This window comes from Morone saxatilis, unplaced genomic scaffold (assembly GCF_004916995.1).
Source record: "Morone saxatilis isolate NCDOM2014 unplaced genomic scaffold, NCSU_SB_2.0 Contig5, whole genome shotgun sequence".
Lineage (NCBI taxonomy): Eukaryota > Metazoa > Chordata > Actinopteri > Moronidae > Morone > Morone saxatilis.
The window spans coordinates 5048250-5054249 of record NW_023340095.1 but is presented as its reverse complement, the minus strand read 5'-3'; the positions used below and the strand labels follow the sequence as shown (position 1 = coordinate 5054249).

Below are 6000 nucleotides of genomic sequence, written 5' to 3'. Positions count from 1 at the left end.
TTTCAAGGCCCCTGCAAAAGATCATTCAAAGGGGAGTAATGCCATAATCTGTAGACCCCGCAACAGTTTCATCTTGATGGAGAAATAACATATTTCACCTAATAACCTTATTCAATTTCTTCAAAATTTTTCACAGATGGTGATGGGGAAGTATACGCTGCATACAATGTTTTTGTATTCCAATATTTAGGATAGTGGAATGAAATAATCTGACATAATCAAACCCAATTATTAAATCTATGTTGAACATAAGGGATGCATTTTATGTCAGTCCAAAATTAGAACAAACAATCTTCTGGACTTTTAACCAGTACGGTTACTTTACCACACTACATAAATCTGATAGCAATTTTTACATTGTTCAAGTCAGAACAATTGGCTGAGTCACTTCAATGTAAAGAAGTTTGAACTTAATGCAGCAGCACAAAGTTAAATATGCACTGAAATATAAACTACACTTCATGCTATGAGAGATTTGTCAATTGATTAGAACTGAAATAATTAGTTGATCAACTGATATAATTTGATTATCAATTGATTGTTTAAGTAATTTTTTAAACAAACGTAGTAAATGGCCTCTGGTTCAAGCATCTCTGTTATAAGGATTAACTGCTCTTCTACCTGAATATCCTCAGGTTTTTGATGGCTGGTTGGACTAAACAAGCAATTTGCTGATGTGACCTTGGGCTTCAGGAAATTGTAATTGCATTTAAAAAGGTAATTGTTGCAGTCGTAGACTTATAGTTTCTTATGAAGAAAGAAAGAAACTGCATAAGATACTATGATACCAGCCTATTCAGATTAAAGTTTGACCATGGATGTTGACATAAACAAAAATGTAACTTTCTTTTGTGCCTTGTGGAGAAACTACTGGCCCGACTTTCATGAAACTTGGTGGAAGAGGAATGGGGGCATGGGCCAAGGAAAAACTGAATCACGGTGTCGATACAAATTATTTTTCACTTTCTTTAACATTGCAAGGTAGGTAAATTGTAATAGTGGTTGCGCACAGATTTGCATATCATAGAAGATTAGACTATATTCCTTGACGGGGGTCTGCACTCTCCAAGAACCCTTCCAGTTACTAGTTTTCCCTGGAATCCCACTGGCTTGTCTGCATGGGTTTCTACTGACATCTCAAATGCATGCAGGTTAGGTGAACTGGAAACACTCAGGTGCCCACATGTGTGAATGTGAGTGCGATTTTGTTTGTCTGTGTGTGTTAATCCTGAGATTGACTCCCAGCCGTTCAGGGTTTTCGCCTGCCTCCTTTCCAGTGCATACTGGGAGAGACACTAGCCCTCAACCGCTGTGAACAGCGGTGCAGAAATAGGTGGGTCATTTTCCTTGGGGACTCAGTGAAGCCAAGTTATTGTTGGAGCCTGTGAACATCACGAAGAAACCCCAGAGTTTCACAGCAATACATAAAAACCCTGCATCCCCCACAGCTGGCTGCCCCTGAGAATTCCCTCCATCCCTCAGAAAATCTACCTTTCAGCAAGTCGCCGAGCAGTGTTTGCTGACAGAAAGAACAACGGAAAAGTACTGCTTCTTTGCACTGTTTTTGATGTAACATTATAACTGGTGTTTCCTTCACTTCCCTGGTGCAGAATGAAGAGTGGAATGGTGATGTGCCTTTCATTCCTCAACCTGACAGTTCACCATTGATCATTTATCAAGCTGGGTGCTTGCCAGAGCCATCGATTGAGCGGGAGGGGGAGGGGGGGATAAAATGAGACCTGTGGAAGTGAAGTATGCTCCTTAGTGAACACACGAGCAAAGACGCCTGATGAAATTTCACACTTTGTTCTTATTCTCTGCTCAGTGTTGTTGATGAGCGCTGTAGGAAAATGCGGAGTGTAAATGTACTGTACGTGACAGAAGGGAATTGATTATGTGGGTGTGTGTGTGAGAGAGCCTGTGAATGTGAACACATGCATGCATGTGTCATCATGTGTGCCTGCTTTTGTGCCTGTGTGCCTCATTTGACCATACATGAGTAATTCTCAAACTCCAGCTGACTGAAGCCTCTTTTCCTGTCTGGCGGCAGTGATATTGTGCTGGGTTAAGTGGCCCACAATCTAATCACTCTAATGTCTGTTGCAGCCCTAAATCACACTCACTGGCTCGAGTGCAATGCTTGGTCTGTCCTTCAAAAAGGGAAGCTTTTCATGACTCCTTCCATATTGTAATTATTTCAACTGGATATGAGCTATTGCACTTATTGGCTGGGGCAAGGCACCGGCTGCCTCCACTTTCATTGGCTGCCTGGACACCTCTGTGCCTTCTCCCATTGGCTGCCTAGAGGAGAGTGGGAGGAGAGCTCACCCCATCCTCCCCCTGTGGCAGAGCGTGTAAATGTAAAGACTCTTTCTCTGCCTATTATCTGAGTGACTCGGGGTTTTGGTGTCTGCCTCCGAGCGCGTGTGTGTGTGTATGTTGGAGGGAGAAAAGAGATAAAGAGAGAGAGAGTAAGGGAGGGAGAGGCAAGCAGCGTTTCTTCTCCCCCCTTTAGCCTCCCCGTCTCCCTGCTCCCTGTCACTCCATCCTTCCTCCCCTCTCCTGGACCACCCTCCAGCCCTGCTTCGAGCCAGACCGAGACCCCCTACCACCCAGACCACCCCGGGACCCTTTGACTCTCCTCACTTCTCCGTCCCACCAACCATAACCTCTGAGCAGGTAAGACTCACGCTTATTTCAGCCTGCACTGAGCCTTTAAAAAGTACTTCCCTCTCCTCTCCTCTTCTTCTGCTCTTGTTTTTGTTTTCTTTCCACTCACTTGGTCTCCCGTTCTCTCTGGCCTCTCCATCTTTCCTCTATGCATATTTTAAGTTTTCCCTGCAGCACTTCTGTCCCTCTCAGAAAAGTGACACAGTTGCAGGAGATGATATCAGTGAGGTCACTGTATTTTTCTTCTTCTTCTGATATTCTGCCCTGATATCAACTTCCCCCTCCCTCTCTGCCCCACAATCTCTTCATCTTCTCTCCTCGTTTCTTTTGCAATCTCATACCCTCCAGCTCTCAGTATGTGCAAATTCGATATGAAAGTGAGTCTTTTTATTTTTAAGTCTGCCCGGAGCAAGTTGACAAGGACAACATGCTGTATTTTGGTTATGGAAAATGCATCTCTAATTGATTTTTCAAAAGTGTTTACGTTAGTTGGTGATGGCTATTTATAGGTGCTGACGTGCCAGGCACACGTGCTTTCGTTAGGCCACTTCCCTAATGCCGGGACAGAACACAGGACTGTCCACTGGCTACAGAACGCATGACATTGCACAAAGTGTAATGACTTTACAAGGCAGTGACTCGCTTGATTGAATTGAGCAATCTTTCCAGCAGGAGAACTCCAATATTAACATGGCCCATAAAGCATTCCTGGCAACAGCAGAGGAGGGAAAAAAAACTGCTTAGTTCTCCATCCGCACATCCTGCACTTTACCAGGAAGGGGAAGTGGAGTGTGTGTATGTGTGTGCATGTGTGTATATGTGAGGGAGACAGAGATACTGCTAAAGTGCTTTAGACATCAATACTAGCAGCCCAGAGTTTTTAAAGCCACTCTATCATATCTGAAAATTGGACCTTACAACAATGTCAACAGCTGAGGAAATGCTTCTCCTGATGTGGTGTTTTGTTTCTTCGGAGGGTTCTTGTGAGGAGGTGGGTGTTTAAATATGTCTGAAGAGCAAATGTGATGACTATCAGGTTTTTAAATCACTCATTTTATCATATTTACATTTGTAAACAGCCAACAATTATCTGTAAAACCATGACTATTCTTGATGATTTAAGTCTTTAGATATATTTACACAACAACTTGTTATAATCCAATCACAGATCTGATATCCTGCCTTGTTTAAGTTTACATTTTTGCCTGTGACTTTTAACTTTAAAAAAACTGTCTCTCTCTATCACACAGTTTGACCTTTCTTTCTGTGATGATCACTTTCTAATTTAGACAAAAAGAGCATCTGTGACAAAGCCTCTTGAGAACGAGGGTCTTCCCAATAGGGCTGCCTCGAGGGACAGCAGCTTTCACTGGAAGGCTTTTATTGTGATAGTTTGTGCAGAAGATGAAAATCCTTGACACTTAAACTTTAATTCTCTACGTCACTTTGATTTAGCATATTTATGATGCTTTTCACCATAAACCTGTCAGCAGATTTATAATGTTGTTGGCAACATTCACATATTCAACTGTTCAGGTGTTGGGTTGTTAGTTTATTAGGACGTGTAAATTGGGTGTCTTCGCTTGTTGAAGAAACATGCACGTGTTTGTCAGCACTACCCCTCAGCTGGCTCTAGGCCAAATGCAAAAGCAAAGTCACAACTGCTCATCCTCCACCTATTAATTCTCTTTTTCATGTTTCACCACAAAAGCATGTTGATAGGAGGCCTCGAAACCTTAACTGAGTCCAGGCTGGATACAAAGTTATATCGCTCACTGAACAGAAAATACAAATGAAGGTGAAAAAGAAAATATCAATAAAAGCAAACTTGGTAGAACATTTCTTACGTCAAGCACTCAGCTGCATTTTGTGTATTATGTTCCATTTTCATGACAGATGCTATTTCTTAGTTTTTGAGGATGGCTTATTCCCACTGACCCTTCTTCCCTAAATAATGTCATTTTTAACCATCTTCTGAAATTGACTAATTTCTTTAAACATAGTAAAGGCTTGTCAGACATAAAACAATGAGAGAACTAAAGAACTATGAAAGGAAATAAATTGGCCTTGCTTGTTTTCTTTCCAGCCCTGCAGCTCTTATGCGGCCATATTTAATGCACTTACTGCACGTCTCCTCTTTCAGTGTAAGCTCTCATAAGAATGCATACGTAGAATCCCTTGTAGAATGAGATATTTATGAGCCTCGTGATGTGTTTGCACACTCTTGCTTGCCTTCATAAGCCACTGTTTTAAGCTTAAGCAGAGCTGAATGCAGGTAATGCAGACACTGAGTGTGGCTCACCGTGTCAGAGCAGTTTTACACTTTCACGTCACATAATGCCCCGGATGTCAGTGTAGGGCACTAGGTGTTGTGATGGTTTGAGAATTGATTTTAGCAACGCACAAAAATTAAGCGTTGAAGTGACAGCATATGAAATGTGAGTAGACAGGCTTTTGTTTCTTAAATAATGTCACTGAGGGGAGAGGGCATACGACTCACCGGTGGATCATGAGCCACTTGTCTGGAATAATTCAAGTGAATCATGAGTAACTATAAATGAATACATACTGTATATTCTATAAAAAACGTTCAGTGTGTTCCTGTTTCCACTGCTAATTTTCCATTTGGAATAACCACACTATAAAAAGATGGATCACGTAATGCATCCAGTACATTCAGTAAGCCCTGCTTCCTTCTATGTAAAGCCAATGCTCTGCAAGCAGCTGGCCCCTTTGTGCTTTGGCCCTTTCGAGCCTTTCCGGATCTCCCGCTGGCCTGGCTCAGGGCACAGAGTGTGCCGGGAGTTGCTGGGGTAGGGACTGGCTCAGTGTGAACAAGGCCACTGACACTGACTGGCTGCCGCCTCGATAGCTGTCACTGAGTGATGGAGGGCAAATGGACGCAGACAAAAGGGCTGTAGAGGAATTACTGTGTTTGGTTTGCTGGCTGACGACTTTAGAGTTAATATAATGGAAAACTAACTGTACAGTGGCATCCGTTCTTAAGTTCTTAAGTTCTTAGGGGACCCGTTACAACATATATTGATATCAATATTAAGAATATTTTCACCGCTTTACCTCACAGTCAGGCAGATTACATTTTTTTTTTGCACTACCCATAGAACTCCCATATTCCGAATAAACCCAACAGTGCCACGCACTGTATCACACCACAGATTAGATGGTTGCCAGGTCAGACTGAATTTCAATGTTCTGTTTCCAAAGATTTAAAGATGGCGTGTGGGCTTTACCGCTACAAGTCCGACCCAAACAGCTGATCTGCGGCATAATAAGAGTGCGCAACACAGTTGGGCTTTTGCTTAGGAATAA

The 6000-nt window shown here is 42.5% G+C and overlaps 1 protein-coding gene across 4 annotated transcripts in view; it reads left to right on the top strand.

Annotated features, from left to right (window-relative positions):
- Nucleotides 1–2400: 2400 nt before the first annotated feature.
- LOC118339540 (poly(rC)-binding protein 3) overlaps nt 2401–6000 on the top strand; it is a 61136-nt gene continuing 57536 nt past the window's right edge. For all 4 annotated transcript variants that reach the window (XM_035677233.1, XM_035677231.1, XM_035677232.1 and 1 more), the window contains exon 1: nt 2401–2679. The gene's annotated coding sequence lies outside the window, so the exon portion shown is untranslated. The remainder of the gene's footprint in view (nt 2680–6000) is intronic.